A 19779-nucleotide genomic window follows, 5' to 3' on the forward strand; every position below is an offset into this window, starting at 1 on the left:
GTTATATTTTGGTTTCATCTGACCATATGACATTCTCCCAATCCTCTTCTGGATCATCCAAATGCACTCTAGCAAACTTCAGACGGGCCTGGACATGTACTGGCTTAAGCAGGGGGACACTTCTTGCACTGCAGGATTTGAGTCCCTGGCGGCGTAGTGTGTTACTGATGGTAGGCTTTGTTACTTTGGTCCCAGCTCTCTGCAGGTCATTCACTAGGTCCCCCCGTGTGGTTCTGGGATTTTTGCTCACTGTTCTTGTGATCATTTTGATCCCACGGGGTGAGATCTTGCGTGGAGCCCCAGATCGAGGGAGATTTTCAGTGGTCTTGTATGTCTTCCATTTCCTAATAATTGCTCCCACAGTTGATTTCTTCAAACCAAGCTGCTTACCTATTGCAGATTCAGTCTTCCCAGCCTGGTGCAGGTCTACAATTTTGTTTCTGGTGTCCTTTGACAGCTCTTTGGTCTTGGCCATAGTGGAGTTTGGAGTGTGACTGTTTGAGGTTGTGGACAGGTGTCTTTTATACTGATAACAAGTTCAAACAGGTGCCATTAATACAGGTAACGAGTGGAGGACAGAGGAGCCTCTTAAAGAAGAAGTTACAGGTATGTGAGAGCCAGAAATCTTGCTTGTTTGTAGGTGACCAAATACTTATTTTCCACCATAATTTGCAAATAAATTCATTAAAAATCCTACAATGTGATTTTCTGGAATTTTTTTCTCTCAATTTGTCTGTCATAGTTGACGTGTACCTATGATGAAAATTACAGGCCTCTCTCATCTGTTTAAGTGGGAGAACATGCACAATTGGTGGCTGACTAAATACTTTTTTTCCCCCACTGTATATCAGGTAAATAGCAAACTGTAAAATGAAATGTAACTAGATACATAAGGGGTGTTACATAATTTACATTGACATTTTAGTCATTTAGCAGACGCTCTTATCCAGAGCGACTTACAGTTAGTGAGTGCATACATTTTTCATACTGATTGACCAGATTATAGAATGCGCCATGAAATCGCTCTGAACTTATGAGCTGAGAACAAGATCGTGTCAATGTTCCCCTTTTTAAAGTTAGGTGAGAAATTGGAGTGATATGTTACCCATCTGTTAACTGTATAGGGTTTTGCAGGATCGCTGCGGGAAGTATATTATTCTGCAGAAGTCTACTAAACAGCAAGGCCTCCTCCACCCGAAACGGATTTAACAACATGAGCTTTCTACCAAATAAAACGACCCAGACACTTTGAGAGGCCAAGCCATTTACAAGCCTGAGGCCCCGAGGTCTTGGGCCACTCTGGGACGAGAGGCGATGAAGCCCCTGCCTGAGGGCAACCACACTGAACGGTAGGGGTTTTGAGGGCTTGGGCCTGGGGCTTCTCTTCTTCTGGAGTTGGGAGGAGAGGAGCTGGTCCAGGACCGGCTGGTTAGAAGGCAGGAACTTGTGTTTCTGGCCCTGGGGCCGACTCAGCGGGGATTCCAGACTGAGACCCCTCTCTGGCTCTCTCACACCTCAACCTGAGGCCAGCTTGGTCTCGAGGTCTTAGCGTTCCAGGTGTTTCTTTGCCTTATCTTCATACCTGCAAGGACCAGAAACCCTTTAGCCAATTAAGAAATTGTGTATTATCATCTCCTGAAAGAAAAGAAAAACAAGTACTCACTGAAATATTCTTTAAGTTTTAATGTCTTATTGTTTTGCAGCAGAGGTCAAAACAAATGTTTCCGAGGCAGCCTTCGTCAGCGTTTGGAGAACAATAGACATCCACCCATATTTATAGCTGACGTCACATTGTCGTACTGCTTCTTTTTCACAATCATTATTTACATACATTATTTACATACATTTTCTACTTCAAAATAAAAAAATAAACAAAGAAAAGCGCACATTGCTCACAGGAAGCAACCTAGCAGGAGTTCTTCATTAAGGCCTATAGGGCTCTCTGTTTTGTAAGACATGGATATAATATGCCTCTCTCTGTATTACCTCCTCTCTTCTGTGGCAGTACAACCTCTAAGCCCTGGAACCTCAGTTGGCACACGTCTGACCGCATTAAAGAGTCTGGCTACAGGGGACTCCTCATCACCAGTTCTGATGTTGCGCTTGTACTCTGTAATACGAACTTTCAATTCACTCTTAGACTTTCCAACATAATAATAGCCACGTGGGCACTTCACAGTAAATGGACCACAAATGTTGTTTTCATTCCCATATGAGGGTGAAGAAAGAAATCACCCTTGATCATTGCATTACAGTTCACACAATTATGACATAGCAGTTCACAAAATTATGACATCGAAAATTGCCTGAGGGGAGGGTAGACAGAAAATGCTGAAGGGGTACATATTAATCTGCTCTTACCAGGCTGTCCTTTAGGTTTCCAGCATGTTTAAAAGCGAATCGAGGGATATTCTGAAAAGCCCGGCCCACAGAGGGGTCCGTAGACAGAACATGCCACTGCTTTTTAATGGAAGATTTAACGGCCAGAGACATAGGGGAATAAGTACTAGGGCTGTCCCCAACTAAAAAAAAACATTGGTCGAGCGAAAGTTTGTTTATTCGACTAATCGATCGGTCGAAATTTTTAAACGTGTATTTTTCCATATATGTGTTTTAATAAAATCAACTATATATGCATTGAGCCTGTCTGATGCTTTAAGCTCACTGTTAGATGAATTAAGACACTAATGACTCAAGAGGGAGCCAGAGATCAAGATAAATGAGAATTAAAAAAAAACTTAACCTGTCCCGAACATCCTCCTCCCACTCCTAATAGCTTTCACAGAATCTGCCATTACTTTCCTGAAGTTGCCGGTAATAGGCTACACGAGGAGTCTGCAAACTTTCTCATGTGGAATGCCAATTTATCTTACAATTTATACCGATCTGGCGTGCCAGTTATGGTTTTCATATGGAACAGTTTCATTTAATTTATAATAACGTCTTTGTATCTCAAAATCATTGTCATGTGGTTAATAAAAATTCTATCCAAATCAAAATTCTATCCAAATCTAAAAAGTAACTTGTATTGCCATTGCCAACTACTGTATGTAAACATAGCCTATAAAGCCAACAAATAAAAACATTGCAACCTGCAGGCAGAAAATATCCTGATAAAAATAAATATTCTATAAATCACATTGTCTACTCATTGCCTGTCTGCAACGAACTTGAAAAATTGTATGAACTATTAACTTGGGTCCGGCCCGAAGCTCCTTGCAACATTGTATAAAATATTCTGGGTCCCATGTTTCCTGCACCAGTGAGCTCCGGACAGACAGAGCTGTAGGCTATTTGCGCAAGGGATATAAAAGTAACCAGGTAGGCCTATTTTATGACGTTTCCACTGGATCAGATCATGAAATTTTTCCCTTTCACACTGAGTGGTTATCGAAAGGGAGAGCTGGAAAGACTTTTCAAATACATTGAGGAATTATTGTCATTCTCAATGGATGTAAAAACAGACTTTGTTTGCTTGCTGTTTGAGGTGAAGAAAACATTACTTTGAGAAGCTCCACAGCTCATTAGTGGTGGTGCATTAAGCCAATCTGAAATACTATCTGATACTCAAATGGGCACATTTATATGCCTACATTCGCCTGCAGGCCAGGTAACCGAAAGGCCTACTTCTATGAGTAATCAGGTGCACGTCCTTACTCAACATTGACAGGAGCGCTCCAAACAAAAGACAATTACTAAATTGACAAAACTAGTAAATGGAATGAAATAAACCACAACTGGTTTCTCACAAGTGTAGCATAGGTTGTGCGCGCTGCAAACAATGTGTCCACTCCGACAATAAGAACGGTAAAAGACTGGAATAATATTATATTGAATGCATTAATAAACATTACCGTAACCAAACAAACATTGTAGATTAGAAATTATAGGAATTAACAGTAAACGTCCTACTGGTGATATATGTAATGGGGAATTAATAGACACTAACAATCAAAACGCAAACAATTCACACAATGAAGTTATGAAACAATGAATGCAGAAATTGGCGGGAGACCGCGCATTTCTCCCATTCTTCTCTGCAGATCCTCTCAAGCGCTGTCAGGTTGGATGTGGAGCGTCACTACACAGCTATTTTCAGGTCTCTCCAGAGATGTTCGATTGGGCTCTGGCTGGGCCACTCAAGGACATTCAGAGACTTCTCCCGAAGCCACTCCTGCGTTGTCTTCGCTGTGCGCTTAGGGTCGTTGTCCTGTTGGAAGGGGAGCCTTAGCCCCAGTCGGAGGTCCTGAGCGCTCTAGAGCAGGTTTTCATCAAGGATCTCTCTGTACTTTGCTCAGTTCATCTTTCCCTCGGTAGACCGTCATTGTAATTAATAATTTGTTCTTAACTGACTTTCCTAGTTAAATCAAGGTTAAATAAATAAAAAAAATACTCTCCCAGTCCCTGCCGCTGAAAAACATCCCCACAGCATGATGCTGCCATCACAATGCTTCACCATAGGGATGGTGCCAGCTTTCCTCCAGACGTGACGCTTGGCATTCAGGCCAAAAAGTTCAATCTTGGTTTCATCAGACCAGAGAATCTTGTTTCTCATGGTCAGAGTCCTTTAGGTGCCTTTTGGCAAACTCCAAGCGGGCTCTCATGTGTGTTTTACTGAGGAGTGGCTTCCATCTGACCACTCTACCATAAAGGCCTGATTGGTGGAGTGCTGCAGAGATGATTGTCCTTCTGGAAGGTTCTCCCATCTCCACAGAGGAACTCTGGAGCTCTGTCAGAGTGACCATCGGGTTCTTGGTCACCTCCCTGACCAAGGCCCTTCTCCCCCGATTGCTCAGTTTGGCCGGAAGGCCAGCTCTAGGAAGAGTCTTGGTGGTTCCAAACTTCTTCCATTTAAGAATGATGGAGGCCACTGTGTTCTTGGGAACCTTCAATGCTGCAGATATTTTTTGGTACCCTTCCCCAGATCTGTGCCTCGACACAATCCTGTCGTCTCGGAGCTCTACGGACAATTCCTTCGACCTCATGGCTTAGTTTTTTCTCTGACATGCACTGTCAACTGTGGGACCTTATATAGACAGGTGTGTGCCTTTCCAAAGTATGTCCAATCAATTGGATTTACCACAGGTGGACTCCAATCAAGTTGTAGAAACAGCTCAAGGATGATAAATGGGAACAGGATGCACCTGAGCTCAATTTTGAGTCTCATAGCAAAGGGTCTGAATAAAATGCAAATTAATTACTTTAAAATCATACAATGTGATTTTCTGGATTTTTCTCACAGTTGAAGTGTACCTATGATAAAAATTACAGACCTCTACATGCTTTGTAAGTAGGAAAACCTTCAAAATCGGCAGTGTATCAAATACTTGTTCTCCCCACTGTGTATATTTGTTCTCCCCACTGTGTATATATATATATATACAGTGGGGAAAAAAAGTATTTAGTCAGCCACCAATTGTGCAAGTTCTCCCACTAAAAAGATGAGAGAGGCCTGTAATTTTCATCATAGATACACGTCAACTATGACAGATAAAATGAGGAAAAAATTCCAGAAAATCACATTGTAGGATTTTTAATGAATTTATTTGCAAATTATGGTGGAAAATAAGTATTTGGTCACCTACAAACAAGCAAGATTTCTGGCTCTCACAGACCTGTAACTTCTTCTTTAAGAGGCTCCTCTGTCCTCCACTCGTTACCTGTATTAATGGCACCTGTTTGAACGTGTTATCAGTATAAAAGACACCTGTCCACAACCTCAAACAGTCACACTCCAAACTCCACTATGGCCAAGACCAAAGAGCTGTCAAAGGACACCAAAAACAAAATTGTAGACCTGCACCAGGCTGGGAAGACTGAATCTGCAATAGGTAAGCAGCTTGGTTTGAAGAAATCAACTGTGGGAGCAATTATTAGGAAATGGAAGACATACAAGACCACTGATAATCTCCCTCGATCTGGGGCTCCACGCAAGATCTCACCCCTTGGGGTCAAAATGATCACAAGAACGGTGAGCAAAAATCCCAGAACCACACGGGGGGACCTAGTGAATGACCTGCAGAGAGCTGGGACCAAAGTAACAAAGCCTACCATCAGTAACACACTACGCCGCCAGGGACTCAAATCCTGCAGTGCCAGACGTGTCCCCCTGCTTAAGCCAGTACATGTCCAGGCCCGTCTGAAATTTGCTAGAGTGCATTTGGATGATCCAGAAGAGGATTGGGAGAATGTCATATGGTCAGATGAAACCAAAATATAACTTTTTGGTAAAAACTCAACTCGTCGTGTTTGGAGGACAAAAAATGCTGAGTTGCATCCAAAGAACACCATACCTACTGTGAAGCATGGGGGTGGAAACATCATGCTTTGGGGCTGTTTTTCTGCAAAGGGACCAGGACGACTGATCCGTGTAAAGGAAAGAATGAATGGGGCCATGTATCGTGAGATTTTGAGTGAAAACCTCCTTCCATCAGCAAGGGCATTGAAGATGAAACGTGGCTGGGTCTTTCAGCGTGACAATGATCCCAAACACACCGCCCGGGCAACGAAGGAGTGGCTTCGTAAGAAGCATTTCAAGGTCCTGGAGTGGCCTAGCCAGTCTCCAGATGTCAACCCCATAGAAAATCTTTGGAGGAAGTTGAAAGTCTGTGTTGCCCAGCGACAGCCCCAAAACATCACTGCTCTAGAGGAGATCTGCATGGAGGAATGGGCCAAAATACCAGCAACAGTGTGTGAAAACCTTGTGAAGACTTACAGAAAACGTTTGACCTGTGTCATTGCCAACAAAGGGTATATAACAAAGTATTGAGAAACTTTTGTTATTGACCAAATACTTATTTTCCACCATAATTTGCAAATAAATTCATAAAAAATCCTACAATGTGATTTTCTGGATTTTTTTTTCTAATTTTGTCTGTCATAGTTGACGTGTACCTATGATGAAAATTACAGGCCTCTCTCATCTTTTTAAGTGGGAGAACTTGCACAATTGGTGGCTGACTAAATACTTTTTTTCCCCACTGTATATATATATATATATACACAGTGGGGAGAACAAGTATTTGATACACTGCCGATATATATATATATATATTTACTACTGTTTGAAAAAATATATATATTGGTCGACCAACAGCCTATCGACCAAACAATCGACCAGTCGAATAATTGGGGTCAGCCCTAATAAGTACACACACATACAGTTGGTTGATCATTAGGTGGGGCAGGTTTAGGGGTCAAAAAGCTTTCCCGTGTAACATTACGTACTTTGGAAACACAATTATCCAACAACTTCTTATCATAACCCTTGGAGGCAAACCAATCACATAAAGTGGTGGCTTGTTTTTCAAATTCATTGTATTATCATCTCCAACATGATCTCACAAAAGGTATTTCACTCAAGGTTTCCGTAAGAACTCAGCAATCATATTCAGGATTTCTTCTACGTTACTTCACTAGCATTCTCCGCGGAGTTGACATTAAGCGTATGTTTCTGGTTTTCAGGGATACAGTATTTTCAACGTAACTTCTGTTTCCCCTGAAAAACAAAGGTGGGGACTCAGGCATCTTTCTACGCCTGCTACGTTAGGCACTAGAAGCAGCATAAAGATGCACTGGGTTTTAAACCATCTTTAACAGGTTAAAAGGAGTACTCCGCTCAAAAATGGATTATGGTCCTTGTAGTTAATTACCATGTTTTCTGCTAAACTATGTAGAATATTGGCCTGTTGGATACTACAACCCCCTACTACATCACACAGTTCGGGCTTGATCTGATTTATCGCTAAAAATTTCTCAACTCATAGGCTAATATTGAGAAAATTAAAGGGTTTTACATTTTATAGTCGGAGTATATGGCATGCTTTAGTTTTAAAAAACTAACCGTGGGAAGCGTGTCGTACAGTGTTTCTCCTGTATTAATTTAGCAGCGGCGCACACCAAAAATATGAAACAGGAAAAAATATAGCGTTGTAATGATAACCGTCTTCTGTTAGATGGAAAGGCTTTCTCAAAAACTTCCCAATTAAATGTTAACTAGCTACAAAGTAGCCTATGACTTACAGTGCCTTCAGACAGTATTCATACCCCTTGACTTATTCCACATTTTGTTGTGTAACAGCCTGAATTCAAAATGGATTCAATCTATTTTTTTCCTCAACCATCTACACACAATACCCCATAATTACAAAGTGAAAACTTGTTTGTACATTTATCTCATTTACATCAAGTATTCACAGCCCTGAGTCAATACTTTGTAGAAGCACCTTTGGCGGCGAATACTGCTTTGAGTTGTCTTGGGTATGTCTGTATCAGCTTTGCACATCTGGATTTTGGGATTTTCTCCCATTCTTTTCTCAAGCTCTGTTAAATTAAAATGGGGAGCGGCGAACAGCAATCTTCAAGTCTTTCCACAGATTTTCAATAAGATTCAAGTCTTGGCTTTGGCTGGGCCACTCAAGGACTTTCACATTATGTTCTGAAGCATTACAGCATTGCTTTGGCTGTATGCTTAGGGTCATTGTCCTGTTGGAATGTAAATGTTTGCCCCCAGTCTAAGGTCATTTGCACTTTGAAGCAGGTTTTCATCAAGAATTTGCCTGTATTAGGCTCCATTAATTGTTCCCTCTATCCTTACCAGTCTTTCTTAACAGAACCTTGTTTTTCTGTGTTCCTATCAACCTTATTTACTATTTTGGTTAATGGCCTTGGTGCCCTGGCCAATGGCCTTGGTGGTCGCTAATCTGTTGACCATTGAAACATGTTATTAATAGGATAATTCTAGTGGTTTAATCCACTAAAATAACAGTTTAGCTCCATAAACCCCATTCATTCACAAAACACACACATATTTTTCGGTATTCTCTATGGCATCTGTTTGGCACTTCCTTTCACAAGTTTTTAGTTAATGTATTGGCAAATAAAGAAACCCTTCCGGTTTTAGTGTCCATCTGCCCGAGTGATTTATGCCCTGAAAAGCACCCAGTTTAAATGTACTAATTGAAAGGAAAACAGTCACAATTGCAACAGGAAACATGGTCTAGTCCAGGGTGGCAAAATTTTAAAAGAAATTGGACCTAAGTCAGAATGTGCAAATCACTGTTGTCAGAGGGGCACAGCTCCCTTTCTGGGGAAAGTAAGTTTATATATATTTTTTTATATACAAAAAGTTAACTATCCCTTTAAAGGTTGTAAACTAACTTAGGCTAATTTGCGAAGTTCTATCTTGTCTATTTATGACGTTAATGTACGCCAATTATGTACTTTCATCTACAAATACTCATACCTCCCAGACAGTTTCCCTAAACCCTTCAATGGACTATTCCAGGTTAATTCTGAAAACCATCTATATATTTATTTATTTATTTTATTTTTTAGCAGACGCTCTTATCCAGAGTGACTTACATGAGCAATTAGGGTTAAGTGCCTTGCTCAAGGGCACATCGACAGATTTTTCACCTAGTCGGCTCGGGGATTAGAACCAGCGACCTTTCGGTTACTGGCACAATGCTCTTAACCACTAAGCTACCTGCCGCCCTATAAACACAAGACACTGCAATAACCTTCCCCCTCCCCACTGCCACACCTCACATAGTCAATTCTCTATCAGATACAGAGGTACCATACTCCGGAATTCTTATCTTCACATTGCCAAAACCTCATCATCCGTCAATAACTTCAAGCGAAGACTGGGGGTCAGCCTGATGAACCAAACTACCCAATATTCCCCTCCATGTAGCCTTACTCTCACACACACACACACACACACACACACACACACACACACAATCAAACATTTTTTCTTGTATACTGAGTATATCATGTACAATTATAATTAATATGCTTTGTTTAACTGACTGAACAAAGGTTTTTGTACATATATTTGTGGTGTGGTTTTCATAAGCCCTTTTGGGCTTCCAACCTCACCTGCACACCGTTATTACCAGTTTTTTTTATCTGTACCGTTTTGTCTTTCACTTACTTTCTTTAGTGCGAATAAATAAAACCTAAAAACCTAAAACCTATTTGTTTCCATACTCAATAAATGGTGAAACACTAAATGTGATGTTGTTCTTTGTTCGAATGTATATGCATGAAACGTACATTATGGAAAACATGCCTCACACTAAGTCATAGTTAGTAGTAGAATAATGTATTGGCAAGAATTTGGCACCGTCAACTTTAAGAAGGTTACTAAGAAAGTTCAGCCAGGTCTCCCATGATACAAGTCAGTACTCGACACCCATCCATGTCTAAGGACGTCGGGAGATGACGTGGAAACCGGACACTAGGGGCAACAGTGAGAGCTGTTACCTTCAAGAAGATTTCTGTTTTGCTAGGACGTTGTGGACAGGGATGGCGGATGGGTGTAAGCATCTGCCTCTGATTCCAAAGGTTGCAAGTTTGAATCCAGCAATATTTTTGTTTTAAGCCTATCCCAAACCTTAACCATTCGGAGTTGATGCCTAAATTTAACCTTAAACACTTTGAAATTTGACATTTGGAACAACTTTGAAATTTGACATTTGAGAAACATGGATGAACGTCTAATTCTGACATGAGACTGTGAGAGCTAGTTGGGAAAGTTAGCCTAATCATTTAAACCACCTAAATATATTCACATTCACTTAACATTTAGTATTTGAAAATCAAACATTCATTTCCCAACTGCTTTTTCTATAATCCTGCAGACTATCATTCTCCATACCTTATATTCCAATGCATCAAACATTATGCATGCCCACCATGGTATTGGGCAGCTTCTGACAATTGAGATCTGGTTTAGAAATCAAACTCTGGTCATATTTCAGAGCACAATGTATACATTTTGCCCAGCTGTTTTTAGAGAATATTGTATTGCAAGGTATATGTGTAGGATATGCCGTGTTGGCCAATATGCATATGCAGCTGTAATGTTCGTTTTTAAACCTCCATTCTAGCATTCATGACACACACACATCTTTCTATCTACATGCTTTTATTTGGGTTTCTATGCAAATTATATGACTGAATGTTTCTTTAAGCTAGTTACTTGAAATGAAATATAACCATGCCAACACATGATTCAAACATTTAATTCACCAACAGAGAGATAACTCATTAAACACTGGCTTCCTGAGCTGGCAAATTGACATTTACAGTAGCTGGCTAGGCTAGTCAAATTAACATTAGCTAGCTTTCAATAAATTGGCTAAGTGGTCAACGGAGTTAACCCTTCATATGGTCAAGACAATTCTAATTGCAAGCTGTATTTTTCAAGTGCACTCTAAAACAGATATTTATCTTATTTCAGTCATAACAGACAGCAGCTTGAGTTCTCACGTGAGGCTGTGTTTCAATGACTGTATATCTGTGTTTACATCTTAGATAGAAGCAGGCCATTGGCTGCCTTCATCACGAGGGGTAAGTATGGGAGTTCTGATTGGTTCCAAGTTTATCCGTTTGGCAAATTTGCCTGTGCAGACAGTGTTGAAATATACTTTTTATGAAAATGTGCAAGACTTGAAGGTGCAATTTTTTAAATAGTCATTATAACAATGTTTCACTGTGATGTACAAACAAATCTGCTCCCTAGAAGGAGATCAATCAACTTCACGTTTTTCGGCTTTTGGCCCACCACATAGAAAGTTGAGGCATTCCATAATGGATGCCTCAGAAGAATCTGCGGAATTTTTTGGCAAAATACAAATCACCAACGACAAACTCTACAGGAAGACCAAAAGCCAGCATCACATACCAAATCAAGATAAGAAGAATGCGGTAGCTTGTCCATGTTTTCCGGATGGAGCAGGATAGCATCCCAAAAATTGCCCTAAGGTGGACCACCAGGGAAAAGAAAACCTGGGAGACCTAAAACTACCTGGCGCAGAACTGTGACGGACGAGCTGGCCAAGATGAACCTCTCGTGGGGTGAGGCGCAACACGTGGCCAAGGACAGAGAGTGGTGGAAGGAACTCATTGTAGCCCTATGTCCCATAGGGGATGAAGAGGAGTAAGTAGGTATAATGTAGATTGTCAATCGATTAAACCCAAAAGGTTGTAACACTACAATAACAACGTAATATTGCTGCTAATACCTCTGGACCTTTCATCAGAGGGCAATGCGATAAAATCCCAGGTGTGCCACTGCTGCTATATCCTAGAGGTAAGGATAACTAAATTACACTTGTAAAAAGCCTGTATTGGGGTAAGGGGGTAAGGCAATTTATCTGTTAACTTGCACTCCCATTCGCTTCCATGTAAATAATTATTTTGGCTTATGGCACTGCATCCACACATGCAACTGACCTGTGTTACTAGAGTTCACGTGTGAGCGATACGTTTCCTAGAAGTGGCGTGCCACTTAACAGTGGCGTCGAAAGGAGCCAAATATTTGCCTCGTCTTATTTCATGTTTAAGACAGCAGTAACACAAGGCGGGATTCTAAACAGATGTCTTTTTCCATACACTCGTCCATACCTTACATAAGTTCCACACGTAGGCTAATGCTGATACACATTTTCCGTCCTTTCAATTACTTTAAATTGGTATGCAGTAATCTACGATAATTGGGTGGAGTGCTTTCAGTAGAGGGTAATGATGTTATTCCATGATGCTGGTTGAGTTGTTCAGTCTCAGTGGATGGAGATCAGAAGATAATGCCATTTATGATTTGTTTTACTGGCATGTGAACGTGCATCTGGATGTTGTTAGAAAATAAAGAAAAAGGAAAGGGGGATACCTAGTCAGTTGTACAACTGAATGCATTCAACTGAAACGTGTCTTCCGCATTTAATCCAACCCCTCTGAATCAGAGAGGTGCGGGGGGCTGCCTTAATCGACATCCATGTCTTCGGCGCCCGGGGAACAGTGGGTTAACTGCCTTGCTCAGGGGCAGAACGACAGATTTGTACCTTGTCAGCTCGGGGATTAGATTTTTTCGAAAGTCCCTAATGGCAGTACGACGTGCATTGCTTATCTTAGATTTTTTTCAGATTAAAACAATTCTACACTATTAGGAAAGCACAAAGGTGAATGACCTCTCTCTGAATCATGAGTCACGCAGACCCTATTACAGTGTACTGTGCTATACAGATACCACCGAAAATCATGTCCTCTCAACCGTGGAAAGGCAATTAAAGCAGGGTCACAAAATGTAAGATTTGTGTAACTTTTCTTATAAGATGTTCTATTGCATTTTCTGAATTGTATTCATATATCTGTTTCGTTCTCCTACATCTTATTTATTCTTAGTCGAAACCACAACAAAACGACATACTAGAACATGTTAATAATTTATATACTGAACAAAAATATAAATGCAACATGTAAAGTGTTGGTCCCATGTTTCCTGAGCTGAAATAAAAGATACCATACGCACAAAAAGCTTATTTCTCTCATATTTTGTGCACACATTTGTTTACATCCCTGTTAGTAAGCATTTCTCCTTTGCCAAGATAATCCATCCACCTGACAGGTGTGGCATATCAAGAAGCTGATTAAACAGCATGATCATTACACAGGTGCACCTTGTGCTGGGGGCAATAAAAGGAGACTCTAAAATGTGCAGTTTGGTCAAACAACACAATGCCACAGATGTCTCAAGTTTTGAGGGGGGTGCAATTGGCAAGCTGACTGCAGGAATGTCCACAAGAGCTGTTGCCAGAGAATGTATAGTTAATTTCTCTACCATAAGCCGCTTCCAACATCGTTTTAGAGAATTTGCCAGTACGTCAAACCTCACAAACGCAGACCACGTGTAACCACGCCAGCCCTCCACATCCAGCTTCTTCACCTGCGGGATCGTCTGAGACCAACCACCCGGACAGCTGATGACACTGAGGAGTATTTCTGTCATGTGAAATCCATAGACTTGGGCCTAATGAATTTATTTCAATTGACTGATTTCCTTATATGAACTGTAACTCAGTAAAATCGTTGAAATTGTTGCATGTTGCGTTTATATTTTTGTTCCGTATAATTCAAGAAATGTTTGATACATCTGAAATGTGGCCCATCTTATGCACTTGCTGCTTAAGATTTTCCTGACATCTTGATTACGAACAAGCCGCACCAGACGGGCGAGACAGAGGACAGGGTTAGTGTGTGTCCACATACAGCATATTAAGTTCAATGTATTAACCGTCTGACAAGCAAAAAACCTTTGAGTGCTCAAGATGCATGGCATACTTTGGAAAAAGGGGAGATATTTCATGCAGAATACCTGTTTTACAGTGGAAAATATTGACCATGTAACCTAGTAATCAGATGCAGTCTGGAAAATATAAACATAGCTCATATTAACAATTCTCTGTCTGGGTAGCAACATGAATAAGCCAAGCAAAATTTCCAGGGCCATAATTTACACATGCAAGTGACAGGTCAATCATTCTTTTTTTTGCCTTGCTAATAATAACAAATGGAAACTGCTTCGAAGGTAAAGTCTGGAAACTCACTTCTTTCGGTCCTCCTCCCCCAGGTTTTTCCATCTCTCCTGCACGGCAGTGGTGATGTCCTGGAGGCTTGCTGCGGGCTTCTCCTGGAGAACCTCTGCCCGGGTCTCCCTCTCAAACAGGGCGGCAGGGGACAGGGGGGTCCTCACGGCACGGCTACTGATCAGGTTGTAGGCCATCAGTGCCACACGTTTCTCTGTTATAGTGTTGAACACCTTTTTGCCAGGGCTGCTCTGACCCTTGAACTCGACCAGGCCCAGGTCACTGCTGCATCAGGTGGGCAGGTGGACCTTGACCCCTGTGGAGGGGTCTGTTAGAGCCGTGCCTCGGCTCCAACTCACTGCTGATAACTGCTCAACGTCTTTGCCTTTGTTAGAATCTTGGTCATGGTTGTTGAGCCTCTCCAGGCCTTTGGCCGGTCCTGGATTTGTTATCTCGGTGCAGGTCAAAGCAATGTCATCTTCCAATAGAGGAAAAGTCCGGTCATTTGGTTGACTATCCAGTCTTCAGAGGAAGAGGAGGAGCTGCCTCCATCATCTTCTCCAGTGACTGGTGGAGCCTCAGCAGGAGACCCAGACCCAGGGCCATACAAGGAAACCAAGAGCGTCTCCACTGCAGCCAGCACAGCCTCCTGACAGTCACAGTCTCAGTGAGAAATAACAACACACTAATGCCCATGCTGTTCACTTTCCCTTTCTTTTTTACAGGCAGTGGCTGTGCAACCAGGTAACTGTTCATTTAGTTTATGCAGTTAATTACAGCACTGGTCAGCTCCTCCTATTTCAAATGGTTTTTGCTAAGGAACTGATTGGCAACTTACTGTTTACTGTCAGCACTTTCTATTTTTATCAAATAAAATCAATCAAGTTGTTTTGAGGACATAAATTAGATAGTTGACCAGATGGACAAAGGGACTAGCCAAAGCAAGTAAATTTATTCCTTGCTGTACAGTAGAGGCTACATGTAGGGATATCATGAATTTGCTAAATGGATCTTGCATCGCATATTTGCAGTTGAAACGGTGAGAAAGCTGAAAGGGCTAAATTGACTGGTAACTGGTTCTGCAGCTCCTGCCCGTTTTTGTACATCTTTTGAACAACATCCCCCAATCATACTTTGTTTCCCCTTAGTTCTGTATTCTTTCAACCAAACCGGTTTCAAATACGGAACCTTGTTTTGGAGTAGAATCTGGGTCTTGTCGGGGGTCAGGTTGACGTCTACAGTGGATGTGGGAACAGTGATGTTGAGCATCATAGTGGGATAATGGCTGCGGGCAGAGTCTGCCGGGTACTGAGCCAAGTAGTGTTGCCGGACCACCTGATGGTCAAACAGAGAGAACGTATCAGAACTGCAGTGATACTATGAGCAATGCTTCACAGTGACAGTGTTGTAGCATTTACATAACAAAGTGACTTTATCAATGACAGAGAGAGCTACATTTGGGATAACAGACAGGCCTATGTGATGACAAAGTGATACTTGAGAGGACCACAATGGAAATAAGCCTTCAGGTTTTATTGTGTATGCATTGCTGTCTTCAGCTGGAGTGGCTTTACATATGTATTTTTAATCTTCGGCTAAATAAAATAAAATACTACTGGGTGTGCTTCTAAAAACATTTCAAATTATGAATGTGGTCTATGACTTCCTTGGATGACTTCTGTGAATGTAGGGTAAATGAAGAGTGAATGTAACATGTGAATACTCACTGCACAACTAAAGGAAGAGAACAAATATTTTTGACTGAAGTGTGAGATCCACATCTAAAATACTTTGTGTCCAAGCAATTTGAGAAGCTATTGTTTATAGAACACCTCTATCACATCGGCTTCAGATTTTCTTTACCCAAACCACAACAAACATCTGAAACACATGTACAGGTCGATCATTCACAAAGATAAATGTTTTGCTGGGGTTACTGGAGCTTGCTAAAGAGCAATCCATACCAGGTTTGGGGAAGAATCCATCTATCACAATCTGTTAAAATAAATAAAACCAACATAATAACTGAGGAACAATTTCAGTGCAAAACAAAATTATATTTTCTATATTTGTATTTTGGTCCCACTTCATACCAAGTGGCTCTGCCTATTAACATGCATATTACACAGGAAGGCAGAATGTCATGTAGACCTTTTTACATAGCTACTGTAGTTGCAAACATGCTTTTTGCATAATTTGTAACAATATGTTAAGCAGTAGTAAGAAAAGCAGTAGTCCGACTCAGAAACAGGAAAAATATTGACATCAAACTAATTTAAATTCGTATGTACATGGAAGGTAAAAAAGGTTTAATACAAAGATACAGAAAGAACAAGCTCTCAGCTTTAGGCACATACGGCAGATTTAAACAGGGTGTCAGCAACGTATCTGTCATTTAAATACCATGTAAAAAATACAGACGTGCCAAAGGGATAGTTCACCCAAATGTCTAAATGACTTATTTGTTCCCTTCTATGGCCAAGGAGAGACAGTTCTCTGTGCTTTCGCTGTTTACCTAGGCATGGCACTGTCACCAACCGCTAACTTCAACCTTTTCTTACCAGAAACCAGACACCCAATATTAACATGTTTAAAATGTCATGCCCAAATCATGCTAAAATAACTTAAAACCAAGTCATTGAGCAATATAATCTCATGGACTTTGAGATTTTAAAAAGTACACTATGAAATCGATTCATGTCGGATCCTCAAGGGTTTTAAATCTTAAAGTATTCACTATTTTTTTTTTTTACAGAAACACATCACACGCTGTTGACACTTGGAAAATGTTTGAACAACCAATGATGTCTAACTGCTGTTGCCTTATAAATTCTAAGAAAACAGTTTGTTGGCGGCATGCGATAGACAGAAGTGTAGACAGAAGTGTTGGCGAAAAGAGAAACAGCCCCAAATTACTCAATTAGCCACCATGTACTGCATGACTCGGGAAAAGAATTCTAAATGAACAAGCTTTGCAGTTAACGAGCATCAACTGGAGTTTAACAAACTCTCTAATTACTGGCATTGAGACCTTGACAATAGCTGTGTACATGACATATACTTTGCCATTACAACATTTGTCAATTACTGTGATACAGTTGATCCTGCCTGCTGACTGCCTGGCCATGAATGAGCCCTATTATTCCAGGCTGAGTCGTGTAGAGGCATCTGGGCCTCATTGGCAGCAGTGTTCACTGCCACAGGACCCTGCTCTGGTAATTAGAAAAGCAGAACAGCAAAAGTGACCCTTTGACACATTTAAAGCTAAGCCTCTTGAAAACTCTCGATTTGTCCACTCAATCAAGGAGTATGGACTTCTTTATAAAAAACGATTTTGTATACAAAATTTGTTAAACAATTCTGTCTTGCCTAAAGTGATGAAATACTTGAGAAAGATAATAGGCACCAGAGATCAAGGAAAATAACAAAACAAACCAAGTGAGAACTCTCTCTGAGGTTTGTGAAATCTGCAAGAAGACCTAGATAAATCTGCAAAACAGAGGTCCTAGGATTGACACAATGTCCTAGGATTGATGCAAACCTTTCTCAGTTGACATGAGCAATAGGCCTGGGCTGTGTTCCCAAGTCTGTCTGCACACATCTTCACGTGTCACACCCATGAGCCCGGAACTGGAACACATCTTGGCTTGGTGTCCTACCTGATGAGTGATCATCTTTCCCTGGCTAATAACTGATTATTCAAGCAGATCTCTCACCGCACAAATTAACAGGGTGGGACATTCTAAGAATTGTTGAGAGAAAAATACAATAAACTGGTACACAAAAACATTTCCTTATCTGGCAAATGATGTTCATGAGCCAGACCTATGGCTAATATTATATAAAAGGCAATAGAGGAACCAACTGCGAAGAAGTAGTTCCAGGGACACATTGTTTTGTTTTAGATTGGCACACTGCTCATTTTAATGAGCAATACAAAACTTCTCATAACTTCTAAACACATAGTAAATGAAAAGCCATTTCATTGATGCAACACTGTTTGAGGTTTTGTGGGTACATGTGGTTTCCTCTCGTTGAGCTCATTATCTACTCATTATGTCAGGTTATGAGAGCACCAATGGCACCTTTGCCCAAAAGGGCATGGTTGTGTGTTGTCACGTTGCCAAAATAAGTGTAACATTTTGTTCCACAAGGGGCATGGCTCCTACATCAACTTGCCAGAGTTGTGTGTGGAATCTTTGAACTGGATTCCGTGATCGCTAAGCTTCGGCCAGAGAAGGGGGAGGCAATAAGTGTTCTTTCATTGCTACAGGGAGTAGAGGACAAAGGTCAAAGGTCCTTGTCATAACTGGGCTCCAGAGTCCTGCTGCAAAATAACAACAAAGGAAATGGGGGAAAAGGGACTTGTGCTCCATATCTGTCAGGCCACATTAGCCGGGAGATGCACGGCAGGTAGCAGCCACACAACGCCTACCGTGACCAAGCAGAAACTTAACGCTCCACAGCCAACTCAATTACCAGCAGCAAAGCAAATCTCTCTCACACAGAAGGAGAAAAGGGCATGGACATAGCTGCCCAACAGCCAGCCAACATCATACACTGGCTTGAAATCAAGAGTTCTTGATGCAGCCATTTTACAAGCCTGCGGTCTAGTATTTCTCTTGGGTTTTTCACTTGCAGTCAGTCACACAGACAGTGGTGGACCCGTTGGTTCTGCAGCTCAACCACCACCATCCAGAGAAAGGTTCATACAGACTGTGGAACACACCCAGGGTATGGGGAGAAGGTCTCTGGGACCCCTGGTGTTGACCAAGACTGGAGGGCAGTGGGAGGACGAGTGGCTGGGTGCCAGTGCAGCCGTGCTGTCTCTCTATGACGCTGGGCCATCCACATGCACCACGGGCCACACATTAGACACGCCCTATCTTTAATGATGCCCAGTTTTGCATCACTAATTGTACTCTTGGTTAGGGGAAATTGCCAATCTCAGGCCACTTATTGTAAAACAAAACAATATGACTGTGATATGTACTTTTGGGAGAATTGAATCAATAAAATAGTAATTGGTGTCATTGAGCACTGCAGGAGAGGACAGTACTGCAAAACCAGCAATATTTAAGTCAAGCTTTGTGTGGACACCTTCAAGAACAGCTGCCATCAATGTAATTGTCTGCATCATTTCCAATCCCCATATATATTTTTGGTAAATATACACACTACCAGTCAAAAGTTTGGACACACCTACTCATTCAAGGGTTTTTCTTAATTTTTACAATTTTTTACATTGTAGAATAATAGTGAAGACATCAAAACTATGAAATAACACATATGGAATCATGTAGTAACCAAATAAGTGTTAAAAAAATCAAAATATATTTTATATTGGAGATTCTTCAAATAGCCACCCTTTGCCTTGATGACAGCTTTGCCAGGGCCATGACTGAGT

General features: G+C 41.2%; 1 pseudogene across 1 annotated transcript in view; it reads right to left on the reverse strand.

The window, feature by feature from the left end:
• The window catches only part of LOC311143372 (PMS1 protein homolog 1-like), a 46804-nt pseudogene that overhangs the window by 16073 nt on the left and 10952 nt on the right, over positions 1-19779 (reverse strand). The window contains exons 7-10 of the transcript in view: positions 16245-16367; positions 15561-15707; positions 14394-15021; positions 1106-1582 (exon numbers count right to left, since the gene is read on the reverse strand). The product of the transcript in view is annotated as a PMS1 protein homolog 1-like (transcript). The remainder of the gene's footprint in view (positions 1-1105; positions 1583-14393; positions 15022-15560; positions 15708-16244; positions 16368-19779) is intronic.

This window comes from Coregonus lavaretus, assembly GCF_964263955.1.
Source record: "Coregonus lavaretus genome assembly, chromosome: 16".
Classification (NCBI taxonomy): domain Eukaryota; kingdom Metazoa; phylum Chordata; class Actinopteri; order Salmoniformes; family Salmonidae; genus Coregonus; species Coregonus lavaretus.